The sequence below is a fragment of the Lycium ferocissimum genome, chromosome 9, assembly GCF_029784015.1.
Source record: "Lycium ferocissimum isolate CSIRO_LF1 chromosome 9, AGI_CSIRO_Lferr_CH_V1, whole genome shotgun sequence".
NCBI lineage: Eukaryota > Viridiplantae > Streptophyta > Magnoliopsida > Solanales > Solanaceae > Lycium > Lycium ferocissimum.
The window spans coordinates 25,324,735-25,352,299 of record NC_081350.1 but is presented as its reverse complement, the minus strand read 5'-3'; the positions used below and the strand labels follow the sequence as shown (position 1 = coordinate 25,352,299).

Here is a 27,565-nt window from a genome sequence, read left to right as displayed (position 1 = left end):
AGCACATTTCTACGCATTGATTCTTGATTTGTGAATTACCGAGTTGTTGTTTGTGAGTATTTATTTTAAAGGTTGATGGAATCGAAGTTTATAGAATTCTCCCTAGTTTATAATCCGAGATATTGAGATCCCCGTGACTATCGTTAATGTAAGACTTTCTCGTATGTGCTAGATGTGTGTGTGTTTGATTACTTATCCGTTTACTTGTTGGTTGCTGCTTGTTTATATGCGTGGAACTAACCATTGTCGGCCTATGATACCTACGAGCCTAGGTTGTGCTCATACTACTCTTGCTACACTCATTCCTCGAGTGTAGAGTTATTTTCGGTGATGTTCGAGTCTGACCGTTTCGAGGCATTCGTCAAAGACGTTTTGGGTGAGCTATTGCAACTTCAGAAGTCTCTCCTTAGATTAAGAATTGTTCTCTATCCTTAAACAAGTAGTATCCGATTGAGTCCGTTATCTATTCAAATTGTAAACTTCTTAGAAAGCTCTTTGTATGAGTCTAGACGAGATTTTGGAATTTCTTATAATAAAAGTATTTATTAGCATGCCAGACAAATTAAGGTAGTTATCTGAAGGGTTCGCCCACCAGGGAGGGTTAGTGTGGGTGCCCGCATGATCCATGATTTGGGTCGTGACAAGTATAATGCTGAGGGCTCAGTTGAAAGGTACAAAGCAAGGCGCGTTGCCAAGGGGTATAACCAACAAAAGGGTCTAGACTTTCATGAAACCTTTTCTCCTGTTGCCAAAATAGTGACTGTTAGGACAGTCATTGCTTTAGCTGCCTTGCAATCTTGGCCCATTTTTCAAATGGATGTACACAATGCATTCCCCAATGGTGACCTCACTGGGAAAGTCTATATGACTCTGCCCCAAGGATTTGGCAGTCCGGGGGAGTCATCACCTCAAAAGGTGTGTAGATTGCTCAAATCCCTGTATGGATTAAAGCAAAAACAAAACTGCACCGGTACCTTTTCAACCCCTAAAACGACGATCCGAACGTTTACGTATCCTTGATGTATTGAGCCTACATTATTGTACGCAAAAAATATCGAGTTCTATATAAAATATTGACGTTCCAGAGTCTTGACACACGACTAATCGTTGGTCAAAGTATAGAAAAAACACTAAGCGCTGCAAAGAAAAGATTTATTAAAATCAGATGTTGCGATCTTTTTATGGAAAAAAATACTAAGTTCCTTAAGTTTGTTATTTTTTAATGCGTAACTTTCTTTCGAATATGTTGCGATCTTTTAAAAATAAGATTTATTATACACAAAAAATATACTTAATATTTACTAAATCATGCACTCGCATAGGTTTGATCCACGGTGGTTGGGATAAAAAAGAACGGCTAAACCGCCAAGCCAAGTTTGTGAAAGTGACAATGTGGACATTTTTTTTATTATTTATAAAGTTCACTAATGCCATCTAACTTGTTTTCATAAATTGAATTTCGAGCCTTGAAATTGACATTCAAAACATCAAGATTACACGGGATTACCATCTTGAGGTATATTTTTTATCACTAGATTTTTACTAAAGATGAATGAAAATTGTGCAACAATTTAGGAAAAAATTCAAATTGGATGGGAAAAAAGAGGTTTTAATATTGATCGAATATCCTAATTCACGACTGAAAAGGATCAAAATAGTATATTACCTTTAGGTTTTGGACCTAAAACTACATACGTTCTTTTACATGGAGCATTATGTTTGCATAAGTGGTGCGCTTTTTAGTCAACCCCAAATAGTTTGTTAAAAATTTAACAAATGGCAAAAATGCTCACGAACTATTAGAAAAGGTCTAAAAATACCCTTCATTCATCTATTTTGCTACAAATACCCCTCAATTCAACTTTTTGGCTCATTTATGCCCTTTGACTAACGATCAACACTAAATTTTTTCTTAAAATGTAAATTATGGCATTTTATTACTGGCAAATTATTTTTTTGGTTTTAAAAAAAATCTGGAAAATGGTTTTTTTAGAATCAGGAAAAATGAATCTCATTTTTTAAATCCGCTTTTTGAAAAGAAATGAAAAATTGGATTTTTTTTTTAATTAATTAAAATATCTGAAACAATAAATCAGGAAAATTGATTTTTTTGTGTCCTAAAAAATTTATATTTTCATAATTTTAGTTTAGGAAACTTAAAAAAAAAAACACGAAAAAGTGGATTTTTTTTTTTAAAAAAAAATGAATTACATTTCGCCAGTAACCTAGCGAAATACAAAAAAAAAAAAAAAAAAAAAAAAGGAAAAAAGATGAATTACATTTCGCTAGTAACCTAGCGAAATACAAAAAAAAAAAAAAAAATTAAAAAAAAAATTGTATTTCGCCAGGTATGTAACGAAATACATTTTTTTTTTTACTACATTCGACGGAAACGTTAAATGGGGTTAACATTTCGTTGGATAACCAACGAAAAACCCATTTTGGTATAAAAAAAAAAAAAGAAGACATACCATTTTTGTCTTCAAGCTCCAAAAACGTGCCATTTTGGCGCCGGACTCATCATAGCATTCCAAGAAATAACTTTTCTCTCCGGGATTATACTAAACATTTCTATAGTAAAGTTGTGTAATAAACCATATTTGGTTCATGGGTATCCTAAAAAACAAGGTGACCTTCTTCAATGCTGCTTAGCTTTACATAAAGATCCAAAAGTGCACTACCCACATAAGTGACAAATATGAATTCATTTGTTCTAATATTCAACTCAAAATATTCGTGACAAGACAGCCATTGCAGATGCTACATCTCCTTAATATAGGCTATTCGTCACACACTTGCTATGCATTATTATCATTGTTGAGCAAATGTGCACAAGCTCTTTGGGTTTGGTTAAGGGGTCTAACAGTACTTTACATAATTAGTGAAGTTTGTTGAGATTTTAAAAATATTTTCGGTTCTTGACATAAAAACGGAAATAGATGCTTTCATTTACCCAATTTACATGCTTAAACTGATTTACCTTATTATCAATTTATACACTCAGCATATAACCGTCGTTCAAATTAAAAATTTTAAAAAAAGAAGCTTAATACTGACTTGTCAAAATAAATTTGTTTTTCATCTTAATAATGAGACTTCATTAATGTCTCATTTGTAACGAATGTGTAAAGAAAGAACAAATTCATCTGAACATGTGAACTTTTTTATTTTTTTGAAGTACACACGTTATATATCTATTGTTGTATTTATTGCTCTCTCTATTTATAACCTTCAACCTCATCTCCGAAAAACTCAATTTAAACCAATTCTGTCTATTAAGAAAAGGGGGGGAAAAAAGGGTAAGCAAGATTTTTTTATTCTCCTTTATTTATTTATTTGTTTGTTTATTGTAGTGCCACTTTTCTTCTTGATTTATTTCTTTCTATATTTACGAAATCTCATTCTTTACATTTGAAATTGTAGGTCGCATTACATTCTAATCGTAATGACATCATTTATTATGATGAGTGTTTGAAAAATTGTTGCATTCTCGCGTATCAGATGAAAGAGAAAAATTGTTATGTCAAAGATTCCAACTTATGTTTAATATTACGAAAGGCAAAAGAATTCAATAGGCGAGCGCAATAATATATGATATTTGAGCGCGAGTAAATAAAAATAAAAAATAAAAAAATTGAGATGCACTTTAAGAACCAACGTCGAGATAGTCTTCATGCTTGATTGAAAATATCTTAGTTTTGATAAAAAGTGATTATCAATGCGAGTTTTTAATATTTGGGAGGATTTTTTGGATGCTTAATGCTTCATAAGTTAGGTAAAATATCTACGTCATTGTTCAATTAATTAATCAATTGAAGTTTTAGACACACGAGTGCACTTTCCATAATTGATACAATATTTCAAATTTATATAAATTATTTTACAATCGTGCTTACGGAACTTCTTAACGTTATTGGATAATTGGTTGTCTTCACAGGAAATATAAATAAACAGTGGCTTATAACCGGATGATGGTGTTGGAGCAGATTTGCTTGTTTTTCTTTATTTTGTCTATGACATTAGTAAATTGAAAAACATACCCTTAATCAATAGAAGAAGATTGTGTTTGGGAGTGCACGCAATATTTAGAATATGAAGAAGGCCAATATAATGTTGATTGGCGGGTTTTAAAGAGGAGATGTAGAGACGGAGTACCGAATTTAAATGCTCCTACAAGAGACTTTATGATGAGATTCATAGTGAGGTCTCATACCCCAACCCCTTAGGTACTGTATCATATGCGTCCCCATTGTACAATACCTTTGCATATTTAGAGGAATTTCAATAATGTACAATCTAGCATATAAAATTATATTTGCGTAGACATAGTTTTAAATTACACCCCACATAGCTACTATTTCACAACATGCAACATTATACAGCAATATACAATTTTATACATCTGAAGTAGACAATGTATTGTGTATACAAGTGTATAATAATGTATAGAGTGTATAATAATGTATAAGAGGTGTTTATATACAAGAAAATTCAATTGTATACAATAATATACAACATTTTTTCGATTGTAGTGAGGGGTACAAATTGGCTATTTCGGGTAATTTTACAAACATGGGCTATTTCGGGTAATTATTTTTCCTAAATAGTCATAGAGGGTTGTTTCCCCTATTTATTAGTATTTGTGTTGAGAATAGTTTTATCTTTGTAATCTTTTTTCCATAATCATATTTCTCATGACAAAGATAAATGCAACGGATTAGGGAAGCTTTATTCAACATAATGATTCTCTTGTTTATAGCTCATAGCATATTAATAGAACTATTTAGAAGATACACTTATTCCTAATCGGTTGAATAAGGGCTCCAAAGGGATATACATCGATTATGAACTCCACTCTATAGATGGAGTTAATCCACTCTAGAGCTACTCTCCTCTTTTTCTTCTTCTTCTTCTTCTTCTTCTTCTTCTTCTTCTTTTTTTTTTTCCTAATGAACTCATCAAGTTAGTTGAACTAAGATATTACCTTGTCGTTCTTGTACGTACAATCAGCATGACCGTTGTATGGTATATGTGGTCACCTTATCAGAACCACGATCTTTAGGACTCTTTACTTGAGTTTGAAAACCCTCTACATGTGAAATTCAAGCACAATGTATCAGAGTTCAAAACTTTCCTCGTATTTTTAATAAGCATTGACTGGTAATCTCAGAAGAATGACTTTTAATAACTTGATATAGCATATTAAATTACATTATAGTATAAAACCATACGTATACGTTAAAATTTAATTTGTACTACCAAATAGTAAGATTCCGACCAACCCATCTGAATTGTTTGAAGAAGATAAAAGGAGTAAGGAAGAGTTAATTTTCACCGCCAGTAAAAGAAGAAGATTATGGAACCCATGTGAATATTTTTCAAACTTCAAAGAGAGAAAAGACGTGACGGAGATTGGCACCTAATGATTGTTGTTGGAATGAGGAGTATCGCTTTTTAATCGGAACAAAAATTTTTGGACAAATATTAATGAAAATGTTAGCGTTCTGGGATGGGTGTAGATACCATCCCACTTAAAAATTGTGTGAATTAGGAAGAATTTATAAATGGGGATAATTTCAATAATATACAATTCAACATAAAATATTATATCCTTGTAGTCATATTTTTAATTTACATTCACATAGCCAACTTTTTTCCGGAATATTATTTATATACACAGTACATAACATTATATAACAATATACGACTTTATGCTCTTACTGTAAATAATGTATCAACCTTGTATAAAGGTGCATAAGAGATATTTATACACACTTTTATACTGTTATACAAAATTATACAAAAATTAATTTTGATCCCCTACGAACTTCAACTACGAAACTCCATCCGAAATCGGTCAAATCTTTTTTTTGAATAGCTTCAAATCTACACATATTCTTAAAAAATATCATATTTACATGTAATCTTTACATATCTGAATATAAGAATCATGGAAAAAGAAAAATAAAAAGAAGCGGTAAGTCACCGACGCTTTTTATGGCTGAGGGGCGTGGTGCTGCAGCAGCAAGTCACCGACGACATGGACACAGTGGCAGAATATGTGGTGGCGAAATCTGAGGGGAGGTTGGGGAGGAACTGATGATGGCTAAATAGGGTAACAAATCATATATGGGCTAAAACGGGTAAATTATTTTGCCTAATTTATCATAGAGTGTAAAAATCCGCTTATAAAATGAAGTACTACTAACTCCGTCCCCTTATTAAGTATTTATCTTATTATATTATTTATATTAACTACTAGTACTTTAATAAGTCTGAAAGATAGTCACTTAATGATAAGAGTAAAATTGAACAATAAATAAATAAATTTCTCTTGATTCACCGAAAGAAAATTTATTCTTATGATACTGCAATAGTAACAGGAAACCGAGGAAGTAATACAGAAAATAATCTATCTACTATTATTAATTTACTATTTCCAAGCATTGAGCGTTTTGCATGCTCAGCCTCTTTTCATGGTAGTAATATTTATTCGCATCGGGTTACACCAAACAATTCAACTTACCATGGTTAAGTAATGGCAGTTATAATATACATTTAGAGATAATTTCAATAATATACAATCCACCATAAAATAATATATCCACTTATCCATATTTTTAATTTACATCCGCATAGCCATTTTTTTAAAGCAATAGTGTTTATACAAATGATATACAACATTTATACACTTAACATAGATAATGTATAAACCTGTATAAAAGTGTATAATAATGTATAAAAGGGTCATGTCGGGTAATATTAGTAATATGGGTGTCATTTCGGGTATATATTTTCTCCAAATAACCATAGAGTGTTATTTCTCATACATTAACCATGGTTAAGTGATAGAAGTGAATATACAAACATATATCATGTATATAATGGTATGGTATAAATATCCGGTACGAGTAAATTTTTATGATTTTGCATTCACAATAATAACTGCATACAAAATCGTTGATAGGAGGAGATTGACGCAAGAGACTTCAAATTACAGTAGTAAAAATGACAGATTATGGTATATCATGTCGTATTGTAATTGTTATCCTCATCAACACTTTTTAAGAGTAGGTGATACTTGAAAATCCATCTTTCCCCTCACCCTAAGGCCTAAGTAAGAGAGAACGTCTTTTTCCACCTTTAAAAATTGAAGAATTTTCACTTAATGTGGCTATAACATGATATTTATTTTTGAATTCCACATTAAGTATATAGAACATACACTCACGTACATTATTACGAAAGGTATTTTTCAATTAACGTTTCTTTAGTATGTTTATCTTTTTTCTTATGCTCAAACTATATTGTTCTTAAGGATTATATAATCAGTAGTGTAGGTATTATTACTATAAATATCATATAGGGTTAGACGATAATATTTTTTTTCGTTGCACTTTTGGTTTAGTCACTCCTTGAACCGTCTATAACTTTTTCAATTTCACAATTAGTAATCATTATACAGATTTTTTAAATTGCATATGTTCAGGTAATTCTTCAAATTCAATAAGTGACTGCCTAAAAAGTTATTGAATTTTACATTTAAAGCATACATGACGTCATGTATCATGTCCTTGTCGTTTGTTAAAGGAAGAAAGTTATCAATGACTAGTGGATTTGTCATAAAAAACTTATTAAATTTATGATTTTTTTCCAAATATTTAAATATTAAAAGTAATCACAATATATTTTGTGGAATTTAACGTATTCTTTTGATTTTCATAAGATAAACTAAACATATAAGTTTATAAATTCAACCCTTATGTACGTATATTTCAAACCTTAAAATATTCGAAAACTAAATTAAAAGTTAAAACAATTAAAAACATCACCAATATTCTTAGAGAAAATAAAAAATGCAAAACATGACATCACAACAACAACAAAAAGTCTTGAAATATCCCCCGCATCATATATATATATATATATATATATATATATATATATATATATATCAACTTATAGAAGACAACCTATGGGAAAATTTATTTTTTGGGATTGTCCCCCATCTTTCTTAATTCAACATCTAGCGGTGACTCTTTAGGAATAAGTTCGTTTAGAACTATTCCATGTAATTAACGCACAAACCATGTCTTTACTTCTGTTTTTACTTCAGTTATAAAATTTCCTTCCATTAGCAAAAAAATAAAAAAAAATAAAAATTATAGAAGAATATATATACATATAGATAGAGACAGAGATATCATACAACTTTCAAAGATTGAAAAAACTTTGAGAAACAAAAATGGATCTAAAAATCTCATAATTTCTTTTGTAATTCATGGGGTTTGGATGGAGTAATAGGGCTGAACCTTATGTGATAAACAATAAATATTATGAAATTAAATACAAAAGAACAATAGTCCCTTCTCCTATCCATAATGGACTATCATAAACCCCAACTTAACTACAACATTTTTAAGAACAACTATCACTGAATTCTCTCATTAATTTAACACTATAATCTTTTGCTTAATCTTTAGTTCTCTTTTTTCTCAGCCCGTTGTTTAAAGTTTCATTATCTTTAAAAAGCTTTCTCACATAAATCCTAAAACACAAGGTAACTGGTAAGCTCTTTTTTACTCAGAAACACAAGGATAATTAAGCATTATTATTAAATCGCGGTGCTTAATTCCATATTGATAGTTGGATATATGTACAATATTGATTCCTGCCTCCATAAAATTAAAATCTTGCCACCGCGTATATTACATCATTTGATTTGTCTTGGATGTTGATGAACTAATTAGGATGCACAACTATAGCATCATAAAAAAAAGTTACACGTTTACAGAATAACAAAAAAAGAATGACATGACAATTAGTTGATTTTATCAAAAAATAATATAGAGAGACAATATAACATTACAAAAACTGCTCTCGCATGTAATAGAAGAAGATAAAAACAAATTAAGAAATGACGAATTCATTACCGAAACAAGAAATAACACAAGAATTTCATCACCCAAACTCATATATGCAGAGACACATTCTGATGGCAATTTAGAAGGCATACAAAAGTACTTTTAAAAAATATGAAGAATCTATGGGAGTCCAAGCAATGCAAATTCTAACAATAAATAGTGAAATAATATCGTCAAATTTGGTGATGGGCAGAAGGCACGCTTGATGAAGTACTTTTTCCTCCATTTACTTACAATAATTATTAATAGTTAATGATACTGATCAACATAGAGGTTACAATATATGAAATAAATATCCTCAAATTTGATAATGGGGAAAGGCACGATGGACAAACTTGAAAGCTGATGGGGCCTTTTCAATCTCCATTAACTTACAATAATTATTAATAATTAATGATTAATGATACTCAATAAATACGGTAGAATATTATTAATCTTTTAATTAGAAAATAAGGGGAAAATAGGAAAAAGGTGTAAAAAAAAAAAAAAAGAGGAGATAAAAGATAAATAGGAATGGTGGCTACAGAGAGGTGCCACATCACTTTGTCTATGTCTAGCTTTATATTATATATAGATTACTAACAATGTGAACTTTTAAATGATGATATCAACATATGAAAAGATTGAAATTCCGTTTTTCTAGCAAAATACAATTATCTCTTTGTCGCTGAGTACTGGGAGTTCCTTCTTAAGAGTTATACTTTTATGCAAAATGGAATATTTATAGATTAATGTACAAGCAGCATTACATAGAGTGGTCCTTCTTCCTTCTGGAAGATACCTCATAACGTCGTTACCAAAAACATCAATATCTAACATATAGTAGCATTACATAGGATATATGGCCTTTCTAAAAAAATACATGGGCTATGTACCTAAACGATTGCTGAGAGTAAAAGAGGTACGGGTCTATTGCTCCCAAACGCACACGCAAGTATATGCGGTCGTACAAGTAATATAGGATTTTTTAAGTCCAAACTCAAAAAAAAAAACCATTGTAATTAAGTTATTAAACCCTAATTAACGAGTGTTCAATGAAGAATTTTTGTATTACTACCATCTCCATCTCCCAAAAAAAAAAAAACCCATTGTAATTAAGTTATTAAACCCTAATTAACGAATGTTTAATGAAGAATTTTTGGTAGTATAAGAGTGTTAATGTTATGAGAGAATAGAAGGAATATTATGTGAAGAACGATATGGCGGCATTGGCAGGTTTCGATTTTGAGGTTTTGGGCAAGGAGTAAAGGTGAAAGGACGATAATGGCCTTTCCTTAAATAGATAGACGTCACCTGAAGGAAAATATCTTTCCTTGTAGTGTATTTTTTTTGTATTCGCTTTGTATTTCGAAGGAGAAAATGTATATTCGTCATTTTTTTAGTGTATTTCAATGTACTGTTTCAGTATATTTCTGTATATTTCAGTGTCTTTGTTTCAGTATATTTCGCTATATTTCAATGTATTTCTAATTTACGAAACAGTTTTTGATACATTTCATTATATTCCATTGTATATATGCATACTGCAATTTTATATTTCTTAAACAATCAACCATATTTCATTGTAATCTAGTGTATATTTTTCTGTATTTGGAAGTATTTCTAAAAGTTTGGAATGGAGTAATTTGGAGAGAGAAACGTGGGTTATTATGGATCTTCAGCCGTCATGCATGATACATGGTTGATTTAATTTGACTTACCATTTAAAATGAAAGAAGAGAATATATTCCATAAATACAACCTATTTTTATTCTGCCAAATTTTGTATTTTCGTGTATTTCAAAAACGCAAAATACAACCGAATACAACAAAAACCTCATGAGGTTTGCGTGAATCATGGAACCATTAATACAAATTACCATATAATTTGAAAAAGATTTTTATTGCCATAAATATAGCCTTTTTTTTTTTTTTTTACTCAACCAAATATTTGTATTTATTCGTATTTCTTTGTATTTCAAAAACGCGAATACAAGGCGAAATACAACCAAAAGCAGCTACGAATTGTAAATCTTCAACTTATAGCTATAACTTGTTAGAAGCTATTAAAAGGTAGTTATTTGTGTAAGTTTTACATTTTTCAATCCAATGTCAAAAGACTTCATTTCAGCCCAATTCATATAATATCTGATTCTTAATTAGGCCAACAATAGCCCAAAAGGAAGCCCAATCTACACAACCCATTCTTATACTCTCCTCTCCACGTGGACGCCACGCGAGCGCCATGTCTGTGCTAGTTAGGCGCCAAACGGTCAGAAGCATACAACCAACACATGCTGACCACTCGCCTCTCACAACCTTGCACACGCCCAGCACCTTCCCTCCACATGTAACATTTTTATTGGTCATTTAATTCAAATTAAAAATCCTAAATTCCTTTTTATTGTAAGATACCTATTTTGCCCTCACTTAATCCACTTAAAAATCCCAAAGTACCCTTGAGTCCCTAAAAATCTTAGGGTTTTCTTTCTTTGCCTCTCACCTGCCACCTTCCTCCTTTCTCTGCCATGGCAGAAAAAACTTTTGGCATTTTTCTCCATTTTAACAAATGTTTGACCTTCATATCCCAAAGGCAGAGATCATATATCCATTCCAAGAAAACCTTTGTGAGGGTAAAAACAAAATGATTCAGAGATGGCTGACAAAGCGATTCAAATTTCTTTCCTCTTTTCCATTATAGAACAAGGCAAGGTAAAAGGTTTACATTTTTAGTTGATGCATTTTCACCATATTTGGCATCAAGACCTCTGTCCCCTCAATTTTCTCTTCCATGTCGCCTCAGATCTACCAAAGAGGCCATTTTGAAACCCAAGAATTGAGCTTAAATCCCGCCCAAAACGTCCTAGAACCCTAATCCTATTCTATAAATAAAAAGTTTTTGGGGGGCCGCCACTTCTCTCTTTGAAAGCATTATCCTCATCATTTTTTCTCAAGGCACTTAGTATTCGTTCCCTTCTTATCTCGGATCTGAGCATCGTTCGTTTTCGAGGGTGAGTCGGAGATCCAAAGCCCCCGTTCACTGCACCGCAAAAGGTCGGCAAACTGTCCTTTTTTTTTTTTTTTTTTTTTTTACGCAGAATGGTCTAGGACCCCCCCTGAACTTGTCGATTTTTATTCAGTGCACACCTAAACTTTATGTTGGCCTAATTACCCCCATCAACTTGAAAATATGATAGCTTGGACCCCCTTAGACACTGATGTGGCAAAGAACGTGGATACACTCTCTTTTAGGCGTGTGGAAGGGTGAAAAATAAAAAAATCAGCTTCCAAATGGGGTATTTTTCAACTATTAATTGCCACATAATCAATATAATGATTTTATTTGATCCAATTGTATTTCTTATTGTTTTTTCTTATTATACATTGCATAGTTTATCCCAATTGTGTTTTTTCTTTTTCGATATGATGATTATTTATTTCAGCTATGTATTTTCTTTTTTCGGATCCAAATCTAAATAACTTAGTTGAAAGTTTCAACTTGAAATTCTATTTATTTTATTCAAATAAAAATAAGGTTTAGCAAAAGTAATGAATTTTAGACGGTGTATTTTTTACAAAAATATTGTGTATTTTTCTTTTCATGCAAGTACTATTTATTTCAACTGTGCATTATTTTTTTGGGGTCAAATTCGTAAAATATTTGATTAATATTTTATTTGATTTCTTTTTTAGATTCAATAATTATTTGTTCTTACTGTGTATTTCTTCTTTTCCTAGCCAAATATATAAAATAACTTTATTAGAATATCATTATCTTTAGGCAAATAAAAAAATTATAGCCAAAATATTTTCAAGTTCTTTTTTTTATAGATTTGACCCAAAAAAGATGATTCAAATAATTGTTGAACTTAAAAAGTAAAAAAATATATATTTTATCCTTTAAAAAATGCCACATGGACAAAAGAATCCATGTGGTAGCGCGTGTTGACCACCTCCATGGGTTGTCAGTGCCCAGGGGGGGGCGTGCCTATCATATTTTCAAGTTTAGGGAGGTAATTAGGCCAACGTAAAGTTTAGGTGTCTGTTTTGAATAAAAATCGACAAGTTCAGGGGGATCCCGATCTATTCTGCCTTTTTTTAATTGTAGTTTTCAGCACATTTATGACTCTGCGTATATTGTGAAATGTTGTTAGTTTCTTTCAGCTTTGTTTATTTTCTATCCATGAAAAGGGATATCCTACATGTTTGTTTTAAATCTTTGGTGCTGTGAGTATGGATCGTCATTCTGTGTTTTGCTATGAATCGTCATTTTGTGTTTGCTGCTTTATTAAGAATATTCATTAGCTGCTGCCCATGTAAAAATTATGTTCCTAGGACTCACTTGTTTTTATAAGCATTAAAACTCTCAAAGAGCATGCTTTCATCTGAAGTTGATATATGAATGAGTGTTAGTCAATATATTTAGGTGTCGTTAATGGAATGAATGTATGGTCTTCTGTTCCCCATAATGTTGAAGCTCTAACACCATGTATTCCTTTTAATGTATTGATATACTTTCATTATTCTAGGTTGGACGCTCTAGGATGTTTCTTTTTGTTATTAAGTTACAGTACAATCATTTAATGCAAGAGTTAGACAAGAAAATGGGAAGCCGGTCTATTAAAAGCCTAAATCTTTCCCTTGGTTTCTTTTTTTTTTTCCTTTACTACAATTATGATACACTATTTTGATATGTATAATTGAGCTTTCCTTGTTAGATATTTAGAAACCATGTATTAATAAGCCTTTTTTTTTAATTTGCAAAATAGCATTACATTTTAAAAAAAAAACAATTTGTTTCTAATTAACATCTTAAATAAAGAATCACACTTTTTGTGTAACACCCTTTACAATTGGATGATGAATGAAAATCACTTTTTGTTGTATTTAGGACCTTGCATCTCTTATGTATATTAAAAAATGACTTTGCAAATTTAAAATCATGTTCAATAAGTGTTTTGAACACCGGTGTTGTAAAATAAGAAAAATAATAGAAAAACTGGGTTGTGATGGTCTCTCGTTAGGTATTGTCCTCTTGTTTAAACTGAAGTTCTCAAAATAAATCTTGGATAAGGAAATCTTTGTCACTTGTTGTGTTTACTTGTTAGTTGTTACATATATTTCCATCACAATTTAAGTATCAAAGTGATTTAAATTGATTATTTAAAAAATGAATAGCATAAATTTTTAAATACTGAAGGACTAATCCATTTTTATTTGTCTATTATACTAAAAATATATATCCACTTTTCTTAAGTTATATAGTTGGGAAAATCAAGACCAACTTTCTCATTTTATACTTATTATTAAGTACTCGCTAATTTATTTCTCATTTTATTTAATGCTTATTAAGAGTGTCCCCAGGAGCAAATATAGACAAGTAAACATGGACATAGTCTTTGGCCATAATACAACGAAAGCAACCTTTGTCATTTATTAAAAAAAAAATTGGATTTTGATCTCAGATCCAAAATCCACTTGTTCGACTCAGTTTTTCGATTTAAATACTATAGCATTTTAGATTAAGATGATTATTTAACTCGTTTTGCTTTCTTATTTCTAATTGTGTGTTCTTAACATTGTTAGCCTTAGAACATAAAAGAAAAGAGGAAAGCGGGATATTCTTAAATAATCAAAAAGGTTAATTTGAATTAGAAGCAATCTGAAAATGGAATTTGATTTATTTCTTTCACGTGAAAGCAATGGAAATTTAGTCTCTAGAAGGTTAAAACTCTGAATGTTGATTCAATTGGCAAACATTTTTTTTAAGTACTTTCTTGCTGCCTATTTTTAAAAACAAGTTAAAAACTTTTTAAATAGTCATGTAATTTTCTTTACAAGTTGACAAAAGGAAATGATCTGCTTTTAAGTCTTTGCTGTTTTTTTTGAAAAATGTCTTTCGACTTTAAGATGGCTAATCTTACCTTCTTGAATAGGAAAACCTTTTTATTAATTATAAGTGGCAACTTTCTCAATTCATCTCGAGGTTAATAAGTGTTTCCTAAATTAACTATTCGCCTATTTGACGCCTTAAGGCAAATATTTTGTTTTTGATTAATTCAAAATGGAAGCCGTAGTTCAGATCTTAAAATGCTTAAATCTTTCCTTTAGGATAATTTTTTTTTTTTTCCTTTATCACATTAGTTAAGTAGACCATTAATTAGAGTTAATTTTAAGCATTTATTTAGTTAAAATAGGTATCCTAATTCACCTTTTTAAAATAATTAGGTGGCGACTCCTTAATCTAAATAATTTAGGAATCACCAATATAGTACTTACTTTATAGGAAATGATACAATATAACTCTTCTAATCCGTAAGATAGACATCTTCTCTGGACTTTTTGAAATTTTGCATGTTGTTGTTGTTGTTCTGGTGCACAATAAAGCAATTTAAACGTGTTTGGTTCAGAGGGCTAATTGTTTTTAAAGATGTGTCCATCTAATGAACTCTACCTATGGATTGTATATTTTATTCTTTTCTTTCGATTTTATATTATAATGGAAACTTCTGTTGCACAATAGAGTAATACAAGCGTGTCTAGTTGAGAATTATAATCTCATGCGGTCAAATTACCTAGTTTTACTCTAATTCAATGACCATATATATTATTCACACTCAACTATATCATCTATATGTTGATGTGTACATCAAAACTTCATTAATCTCTTCTGAAACATCATTGAAAGTAAATACTCAACAATGAAGAGAGACGAAATTATTGATGGTTTTTGTAGAAAAGAATTAATGATTTATTTTTCCTAAAAGGTAAAATGTAAATTGAATATGTCTTCTATGGCCATGAAGGTGCATTAGCATTTGAATCTTATAAATTTCTCTCTTCTTCTTTATTGGGATCGCTATAACTTGTTTCAAAAGTATGAGCTGTACTAACCGATCACAAGAGAGAAGAAAGAGGAAAGAAGAGGACTGAAAGCAAGGAGGATAAATATTTTTCATTCACAATAAAATAAATTTATATATCCTTCTAATTCTTAGTACAACATTGGATTTTACAATCTCTTAACTTAGCTTAGTCGACAAGACTAAATTGAAATACATTAAAACTTAACTCGGCTAAAAATCTAATAGGACATAGGTGTAAAACATAAAACCTTTCTTTGCTCCAAATGTCAGCTACTCGTCAACAACTACGCACCATCAAATAAGTAGCAGGGACAGCATCTACAAGCTTATTCATTATTGAATTTCACTAACTTAACATACAATCTCACACAAGGGATCCATGTCTATATATTGATTTTTCTCTCAAAGTACCAACCATTGATTCATTCTACACAAATAAATGTTACAAGAAATTAATTTTTTTGTTTTTTTTTATGAACTCATCAAAACTAAAATGGTAGGCATATGATAAAATTCAAAAACAAAAATGTGTGTATTCAAACATTATATGGATAAAACAAACAAATATTACCTTATGAAGTAACCTTGGAGAGCTAGTGCTGAACCAATTTTTAGAATGCTACCTATGAGAATAGCAAGACGTGAGAAAATTGCTTTCTTGTAAAAGAAAGGGTGTAGTCCCTTGAATGTCTTAACTCCATCCAAAGGCTAAATTAAAAGAAAAAAAACAAATCAAAGGAGAAGAACGGGATAAGAACATGTGTGTAATTGGAAGGTATACATTAGTTAATCAAAGAGAAATGCTAACCTTGAACAATTATACGTTGGCCAAATGTGCAATTATTTATGTTCTTACTGCAATCCTTCCAGGCATGTTGAGGATCAAGGTATGGAGGAACCAAAATGTTATTAATCTGGAGTGAAGAATGTTGAATAATTGGAATGAATTATTTTGGCATAACATTTAAAGAAACTTTCGGGTCCAATAGGTCCCAATTTTAAAACCAAGTTAAAAACTTCTTAAATAATCAATTTTCTTTACTCTTTCTCAAAAGGACAATGATTCAATTTCAAAAATTTTAAGTCTTTCCTGTAATTTTTTTTGCACACAGCCCAAAAATGTCTTTCGAGCAATCACCAATACCATAATATCTGGCTCAAGTTCTTATATCAACATCTATCCATGTTAATGAAACAGAAACAACCTTTCAATTGAATGACTTAATTGAAGCAACTTCGTCTCACATTCATATCCAGGATAATAAGTGTTTCCTAAATTATGTCATATCCTATGATTTATTTGACGATCTAAGGCAAATATTTTGTTTTTGATTAAATTCCTAAGCCCTCTTGTTTATAAGTGTAACGGATCTTCACACCCATAAACAAGACTCTTTCCTTTAGGATAATTAAAAACCCTTACCCGATACCACATTTGTCAGTAGACCATTAATTAGAGTTAATTTTAAGCATTTATTTAGTTAAAATAGGTATCTAATAGACCTTTTTAAAATAATTAGGCTTCTCGACAAACATTCTTTTGGTTTATCTCAAATAAATAGAATCGTAGTCATATGAGATCTATAAAGAAATACATAATGGATACATCGGCTTAAATAGCCGCTAAAATGGGGTATATACGTGACTGCGTTACAAGATAAAGTCTCTAATATAGATCATCATACCATAACATAGATGCTCGACTAGACAACACTACGGAAGGAAATGGAATTTTATCCATGAACATGTTGTTGTTGTTGTTGTTGTTACACTGGTGCACAATGAAAGCAATTTAAACGTGAATTTGGTTCAGATGGGCATGAATAGCAATTTAAAATAGTATATGAAAAATAATAAATGATAAACTCGAATACCTATGGATGTATATTTTATTCTTTAAGAAAAACTTTCAATTTTATATTATAGTAACATGCCCGGAGAAGGCTCGGTGTGTTGCCCACAATAGAGTAATATCAAGCCCGCGTCTAGTTGAGAATTATAATCTCATGTGTGCACAATTACCTAGTTTTACTATAATTCGGTGTGAGAAAATACATATATATATATATTCATAACACTCAACTATATCATCTATCTGTTGAGCCTCCGAATATATTATGGAATAATCATCATAATCTCTTCTGAGGAACAATTATTATTGAGACTATCAATGAAAAATAGCATTAAGAGAAGACATAGAATACAATTATAAATCTCATAAGGCATCAATTCATATACTTGGGGAATTTATTTATCCATGAATAAATTGAGAAATATAAATGTCAACATTGAATATGTCTTTGAAATCGTAAACTTGGAACATTTAAACATGAAACCATTCTCATCATAGTCATCATAATAATATTCTCTTCATCATCTTTCATTAAGGGCTCACATAGCCACAATCCTTGGGTTGGAAAAGAACATATGAATATTTCGGAAAATATTTATGGAATATCATAGAGAAATCATGCCTCGGGATCTTAGACTCCTTAACTTTTGATAACATGGAGAACTTGGAATCATTTATGGAAACATAATCTAGGGATCATGCCTTTGAAATAAAGGGGAAACGAGCCTTAACATATGAAAGATATTTTCGACTTCCAACTTATTTCAAATCAATACCCTGAAGATTATTCGTAGCCTCGTAATCTATATACAACCATTCATACTATTATTAGAATCATCATCATACAATCGTCTCGAAACTTTAATTAAAATCCTTTTAGACAAGACTAAATTGAAATCTACATTATATGCCTAGCCCGAAATTCCAATTCAACAACCAACACAACAATGACAATACCAACATCAATAAATCATTTCCATATCAATATGCTCCTAAAACATCCACACGATGTTTCCTAAATTTCTTAACTAACCCACTTGCAATACGACGATTAAATAACTTTATTTCCGTTAGTTGCAATTAACACTAACAACATCAATAATAACATACCCAACATCCTACAAGGTAAATATATGTATTTCCATCCAAATTTCTCTTCAACACTCAATCCATAAATCAACAACATCAACACAAAAATTATAACTTAATTCTTGCAATTATTCCTTAATCAAACTTGATAAAGAGAGAGAGATTTGAAGATTCATACCTTGTATTTACTCAAGTAACAAGATCTTTTACTTGTTTCCAAACTCATCAAACGAAATTATAATGGTACGTGTTGCCCGAGATATTGTATTTCATAAAATTTTTGCTCAAAATCTCAAAAATGTGTGTATAAGAAACATTTTTTTTTTGGCTGAATGGAAATTTTCAGAGCATTTTGGATGATGAAAATGGGGTTTTGACCCCTTTTATAATAACCTTGGAGAGCGGTACTGTAGCTACATACGTACGGTTTAAGTCCTGTTTCTGAGAATAGTTCAGTTTGAGACGTCTATAACTCTCTACTCCGAGGTCCTAAAACAAGCGGTTTGTTGAATTACAAACTAGACTCGACGAACTTCATTTTTAGGCTTTTGAAACACCTTAAAACTTCATATACACTATAAGATATGAGCCTCCAAAGTTGACTAAAAATCCATGGAATTCTATCAAATTTTAATCAAAACTTATTTTCTTCAATTTGATCGATCTCGAAATATTCCGAAACTCTCCATACATTATATTAATCACTCATTATCCTAATAATGGCCATGTTCTCGTGTTTCAAAATAGGATTATGACTTACGAGATCGTAATTCGTTTTTTCTTCGTTGTTACATATTTCTCATGGCTTGTACCTTCCCAAATTAGAATGAACTCCATTTATGGCGATGTACATGTCATGATCAGCAAAAATACGGTGTAACAATAACATTCTTAAAACTAAGAGAAATTAGCATTTGTCTCCTTGACCTGCCAGGTGTCATAGGCGGAATTGATTATGAAAAGTGGAGTCTGAACGTATGGAACGATATTCTCAGGGAAAAAGCACTGCACCATATATCATTAATTAGGAAAAATAATGTTATAATTAGAGGTCAATATTTATTCTCCTGCATAAATAAAGAAATCATTTTCGCTTCCAAAGTTTAAACTCTTACTAGACTTGGTTCCATTACAGACGTGCAAGCTGACGGCAAATTCTTAGCCGATCCCTGAGAATGAGATAGAAAAAGCTATTATAGTAAAGCAAAAGATTTAAATTGCATCTACTTCTTAAGCGTACCAAAATTTCTAATGTGACTCACATGTAGGTTAACAATTCTCCTATACATCTCTTCAATATATGAAGCACCAGAGGCTGTCTTCTTGCATAAATTGTGAAACATGCCCAAAGGGTTGAGACAGTAATAAAGTTAATAGAAGATTAGAGTATCATTTTCTTGAGATCACATAATGTAAAAATAAGAAAAGCTCACCCATTGATGAAGAAACCAGCATCTGCGACGCACTTTACTGTGGCATCATTCGGCAGGTGGGATTTGAACTTGTCGCAGTTTAAGATTGTTGCCAACCCTCCGGCTGAAGTTCCGCATAGAATTGCCTGACATTGCATTTTTGGTATTCAAGATTAATTAGTAGAGTAAGGTAGAATATAAGTGACGTATAATTTATACTCTATAATGCTTTTTGTAACTGGAAATTGCATTAAATTACCACACGAGAAATTATAGCTCAAAGAAAAGAACAAAAACACTGAAGGATGGACATGGAGCTCCATCCAGTTTCCAAAAATAGGATCTTATCCAGTTTCCAAAAATAGGATCTTACGTTTTCAGCATTTTTCATTCCTTTGCTCCATAAATCTTCCATAATAGCCTTAAATATTCTTGCCCCTCTAAAAAACAGCTTCTTGTCCTAATGTAGATTTATCACCAAGTTAAATCATCAGTGATATTAATTATGAGTATACATGAGAGACATATGTAGTATTTACTAATTTCTTACAGGGTCAACTTGTTCAACATCACTCGTGAAAGATGAACCATCACAATACTTCACCCTCGCCTTGTTCCAATTGTAAAACTCTACCAAATTCCAACATTGTTTGAAGTTAGAAGAAGTGGGTAAAAATTATGCACACAGAGGAGAAGTTACATAGTGCGTATGAATTAACGAAATATATATGAGCTTCACCTAGATTTTTTTCGGAGGTATTATGAAGTATCCCGTTAAAAAGACTTCGTTGATCCATCCTTTTTGTAGAACCTAAGTCCTTAGTTGAACGATCAAGGCAATCTGGGATAGAGTTGCACCAACCACCTCCCTATAAATATGAAATTTCTCCGGAGTTGGTAAAAGTTTAATTTGGTGTCTTAGTTATAATATGAAAATTAATTAAAACGACCAAGAAGAATTAATCAAGCAACTAACATCCAAGTAGACAATCCAGCTACGAACTCCGCTACCATGTCCTCTATCTAGATGATAGGCTGGTGGACTTCCATCTAGGCATACTGTCGACGATTCAAAAACAATACAAATGCATATGATTTTCTTTTCTGTTACAAATTCAGGAAGATAATATTTATGTATAAGTAAAAAGTACCTGCGCCTTGGGCAGTTGCGCTTTCGAGTATTGTGACATTGACATATAGATCATCTGCGCCGTTGAGAACAGTTGGACACAATACTGGTAGACATGCTAGCAAAGCCAACAAATGTGTTGTCTTCCTACAACAAACAAAAAGAAGTCTAATTACACAAGGCATTGCCAAGTTCTAGTTAAAACAAGAAGAAGAGAAAAAACATTACAATTAATTATAATGAAACAAAAAGAAACAGATACAAAGACGAAACATGGAATGAGGATTACATGTTGTTAACAGCAAGAAACTTTTTCTAGCTTCTTAAAAAGGCTGAGATAAAGAGAATGAAAGGAGGTTTTTAGAGAGGGAGAAAACAAAAAATGCTTATGAGGATACAAGTAGAGGTGAAGTTTATGAGAGTGAACTGCTTGTTTTTTCTTTTCCTCAGAAACTCTTCTATTACTTTTATGTGCAAAGGTAGATTTGAGGTGCTCATTGAACAATTGTGCATTACTGGAAATATGAAATTGAAGAACCACAATTTTTCATTTTTCATTTAAAATCCATACATAGTAAAGAAGTAACCAATGATAAGAAAAGCTATGTCAGGCAAAATTCAATAGGAGCAACATATCTTCTTGTTTCTTCAATTAACGTTTTACGTACATGTTCCATCAAAATGATATAAAAGGGTCAACCTATTGATGTTTTATTGAAACAATTAATTATCCTAGCTAGAAAGACCACCCTGTGTAAATTATTTTCGTTTCTATCAAGAAATTCTTTAATTGAGGACCCTTCTATTAACTGATGATTAGGACTCATAAATTGACTCTATATACATTTTAGGCATTCATTTTTTGTGAATTGAAGAATTACACGCGTATGCTTTAAATGAAAGTTTCAAAATAATTCTATATGATGATTTATTGTGAATAGATGAAATTGTGTAGGCAAAAGTTTAAATAGCTGATTAAACTAAAATAAATAATGAAAAAAAAAATGTTATCTAATCTACAAGAAACATGTAGTAATAATGCCTATCATATATAAATGATCGAGCATGCACATATTTGTAAAAGGATGCACATATTTACATAACATAATGAAACTTAGAAATATACTAAAATATGGTCCAAAAAAAGATTAATATCATTGTTAAGTTAGACATTTTTGTTATCTGGCTGGGTCCGGACTAATTCAAACAATGAATTTTTCTTTCAAAGAAAAGAAAGAGATGGAAAAACATCAATATGTACATAAACAAATTCATTCATAACAATAACCAAAAGGAAAAATGCATAATTAAATTACCCCTTACATTTGTATAAGAGAAAGAGAGTTCCTCTGTGAACTTGAAGCACCAGAAGTGAGGCTTGAGAGGGAGAAAAAATAATGCTTGGGGATTAGACAAGTTGAGGTGAATGAGTTTGCCTGAATTTGGCTCTATTTATTATCGTCTCCAATCTCCATCACTTATTTATTTCTTTTCTTCTATCTTTGAACAAATTCACATGGATTACTCTTCATATTTGGTCGTAGAAATTAAAAGTTTCCACAATCGTCTTCTTTTATTGGCAGTGAAAATTAACTCCCTTTGCTACTTTTATCTTCTTCAAACAATTCACATGGGTTAGTCTTGATTCATTAATCGTTTTAGGTATATGGCCTATTCAAATTCTTTAAAAAAGGTCATCCTATATATGTACTATTAATACATATATTAGATATTCATGTTTTTGGCAATGACATCATGAACCGCTTATTCCAGAATTAAGGACCAGTCTATGTAATTAATGGTGCTAGTATATCAATAAATGTATCACTTAAAAAAAAAAAACTGATTTAGTTTTACCATTGAAATTTGAAATCAATGATCTTAGTTAAGGAGATATTACCGATGGGATAACAACAAAATTAGACAATCTGCAATCATGTTTAGTGATGGAATTAGGCAGCTTAGCCGACGAAAAATATTTCGCAACTAATTTCAATTTTCTTATAGTAGATATGCACATGCATAAAAAATAATAAGTATGTAATTGTATTTTACTGGCAAAATGGAATTTCAACCTCTTCATATCTTTATTTAAAAACTAGAGAAGTTATCCACGCTTCGCGCGATTATAACAAATATTGGTTAATCGAAATGAGCAGCAAACAAATACGAATTTAGAATTATCTTTTTATTTTATTAGAGAGAAAAATATGCTTACCAACGTATATCTCAATTAATTTATACATTTGGGTTAACTCATACAGTAATCCATACATACAATTGTTATAAAGATGTAAAGAAGATTAAGAAATAAAATGTTAAATGAATAAAATTGAGTAATTTTCATCTTAAAAGTACTAATTACGATACAAATAAGAATATTTAAATTATGATTTGTCTTTTTTTAAGAAGATAGAAATTTATACAAATGAAATTTTAATTTTTTGATTAGCATTAAAAATTCTTCTTAGACGACAAACTTTATTATATCTGGGAGAACACGAGAGCAAAGAGCTTTCCTAGTTTCTCATTCTTCCTTTGAAACATACTCCTTCCGTTTCAAAATAAGTATCATCTTAATTGTCCCAAAATGAGTATCACCTTAGACTTTCAAGAGAAAAATGGGCAAGTGTTACCAACTATGCCCTCAACATTAGAGAAGTAGTCCTCTTTAATATTGCTCAATTTTCAAATCCGACCCAATAGAGGCGGATCCAGGATTCAGAGGCTCCGGGTGCCATTTTTATTTTTGAATCCAAATAGAGTAAATTTTTGGTCGATTACGTTGGCTTCGGGTCGGGTTATTAGTCTTTTCCATTTATATTAGACAAAACGATAGAACGAAAATACATAATTATTACAACAACTTGGCGCACATATTAGGTCTTTCCAATTTGTTTAAATATAATTGATTTAGCAATATGTATTATTACCTTAAAAACAAGTCAAGAGGAATTAAGGAAATGAAAAAAGAAAATTCAAGAGGAATTAAGGAAATGAAAAAACAAAAACCAAAAAAGGAAAGAGGCAACTGATATAAAAGGGCTTCTAAATTTGTGGAGTCAATTCGTAGATTTTACTATGTACGTGTCTTTGTCTGTCTAATATTAGCGGAAAAATGATTGCTGGTGAGGCTCGATCCCTGGTCACTAAGGGGGCAACAATTGCCCTTTGCCGCTGGCACTATTAAGCCATTTGTTAACCCGGGTGGCAGTATATCAATTTATACAATTTGATATGTGTGTACACATATATACATAGCGTTTTCACCGAAGCTTGCGAGTGGCGTGGCATCCCCACGGGCCTTAGTAAATCCGCCCCTGCGACCCAACATAAGTGTCATCTTAGCAAAAAAAAAAAAAAAATTGTCCCAAAATAAGTATCACCTTAGGAATTCAAGACAAAAATTGGCAAGTGTTACCAACTACGCCCTCAAACAAAGGACTGCGCAGAGTTCCGCTTTAAGCACAAGGTTAGGGCTTTTTTCCGCACAGATTTCAAAAGTCTTTCCAGAACTCTATTTTCCTTTACCATGTTCGAGGCTGGTTTTGAAATGAGAAATCAAGGATCGATTCTTGGCCTTTCGGGGTGACATAAGGTCGTTAACCCCCGAATAGTTTATGGATTTCATATCGAGTCCAAAGGATTAATCGATGACGATGAGTGAAATAATGTCTTAAAACCAATCAAACGACAAAAACCTTAAGATTGAAAATACAAGGCATAAGAATGAAATGGAATTTGTTATGGAACGCTCGTGTTTATGTACTAATTATTCGTCAAGGGAAGAGAGAAACGAAGACCTTACATACCTTATGAGCCACCACTTAAAGAATTCCTTATATCGAGGCTTGTTTCACCGAGCCTATATATATGTATCGAGAAATATATCATTAATCATATTTTCACCACCTTTCCATCAACTCATAAGTACTAATTATGGAAGACTAAATTTAGGTTACGAAAATTTCATACCTCCCTATATCGTCGACTTCCTCCAAATGCTAAAACAACTTCCAAACAATACCAACAACATTAACAACAACATCCTCAACATTCCACAAGACAATTATATATATTTTTCATACAAATTTCTCTTCAAACTTCATCCATAAGCCGACAACCTCAACACAACAAACTATGACTTTTATTCTTACAACTATTCCTTGATCAAGGTTAATAAAGGAAGAAATTCAAGGATTCATACCTTATATTTACTAAAGTGGCAAGATCTTCAATAATCACTTGTTCCCAAGCTAACTCTAACACAAAACGATATGATAATCGCGACTACGAGTTGCCCGGTCTTCGATTAGTACTCCGGAGCTTGAATTTTTGCTCTAAGATCCTCACTTCTATGTAATATTTGAGAGCCTTTTTGGAGCTGAATTTTCTGGAATTTTTTGGAGAGTTTTGGATGAAAAAAATGAGGTTTTAACCCTTTATATAGGGGCTGAGGCGGCGCACACTAGTTTTGGACCACACATTTCGCTTTATCGGCTCGTTTGTAACGTCTATAATTCTCTACTCCGATATCCTATCGAAGCGGTTTGTTGCATTATAACCTAGACTTGACGAACTTCATTTTAGGATTTTGAAACACCTTAAAACTCCTAATACACATGGAGATATGCCCCTCCAAAGTTGACTCAAAATCCTGTTTCAAATTTTTCGACAAACTTAATTTCCTTGATTTGCTTGGTCCCCGAGTCGTCCATAGATTATTATATGAACTCAACCCTCGTACCCATGAGATGAATGCGCCACGTCTAGACTTAACCAACTACTGCCCAATAGATTTCACGTACACGACTATGAGGTGTGACGATTCAACTTAAACTTTTTAAGGTGAAAAAAACAATTTTTGATAAGGAAGAAAGTATTGAATGAGAATTGATCTCTGGTGGGACAAATAATTCAACATTCAACCAAGTCCACCATTTATTTAACTACTAGGGAATATGTCCGCGCAAAGGTTAAATCAAAATATACCCTTCAAATGCTTGAGAAAAACTCATGGATGAGCGAGAGCATACAAATATTTTTGTTAGATGCTTTCACTATGTCTTCGTTAGCTGTTTTTTTTTCTAATGAAAATCCAATATTCATTAATCAAACATCTCTTTACGATTCTACCATAAACTACTTCAACAACAAAATTAACTTATTATCACTTGTAAAAACACTAACCGTAAGACATCATGTTTAATTTATTCTTTTAATGTTTAGTGTTCATAAGTTAAAATGTCATCTTAAGCACTTGAAAATAAAAAATTCAAACGAAACGAATCACTTGTAAAAACACTAACCGTAAGACATCATGTTTAATTTATACTTTTAATGTTTAGTGTTCATAAGTTAAAATCTCATCTTAAGCACTTGAAAATAAAAAATTCAAACGAAAGATAAGGTCACGTTGGACATTGACTTTAACAATAGAAAATTAATGGAAGTATCTATCATGCAAATGACATCATTAAACTCTTCAAAATTGATTTTTTGAAGAAATCTCTTAATTATACACTTTATACTAAGGAGAAAAGTGTTAGAAAATTAGAATACTATTGGTATTCTACTGCTCCAACTTGAGAAACAAAACCACTGTAAGTGACAACTTAATAAAATAATTTTTTAAAATAGGCACTACACTAATGAAAGCTTTGAGGAATTATGCTTCAACCACTATTTCCTTCCCCTTCACCATTTCAGTTGTGCTGCTTGTTTGTGGCTTCAATTTAGTGACAATCAAATCTATCATCTTCTCAACAGCGCCTCAGAACTCAACTTGCATAACCTACACAAATCATCTGTACCAATCAACGTTCACAAATTGATATCCTTGTTGTAGTTATTGAACTAAAGAAACAAAATTCAGTAACATTTAGAATACAAACAGATATAATGATTTTTTAAAGGCAGAAACCGCTTTCTAATTTATACTCTCTAACTTCTTATATAATGATTCAACATTTAGCCAACTTGAATGCCTTGAACCAAGGTAATTAGTCTCAGACATCTAGGAAAGAAGAAAATAATAAATTCCATTCGGTTGAGGGCCAATTGTTGTTGTTGTTGTTGTTTTTTTTTTTTTTTTTTTTTTTTTTTTTAAAAGAAATACTACAACAATAACAACATACCCTGTATAGTCCCACAAGGACGGTATGGGGAGGATGGCGTGTAAGTAGACCTTACCCCTACCTTTGTGGGGTAGAGAAGTTGTTTCCGATAGACCCTCTCGGCTCAAGAAAATCGTTTTCCAAAGAGGTTTGAAAGAAATGCAGGAGTCAAAAGCTATGATGAAAATATTGAAGAAT

At 31.4% G+C, this 27,565-nt stretch overlaps 1 pseudogene; it reads right to left on the bottom strand.

Annotated features, from left to right (window-relative positions):
- Nucleotides 1-15,563: 15,563 nt before the first annotated feature.
- LOC132031713 (pectin acetylesterase 11-like) lies at nucleotides 15,564-21,816 on the bottom strand (annotated as a pseudogene).
- Nucleotides 21,817-27,565: the final 5,749 nt, after the last annotated feature.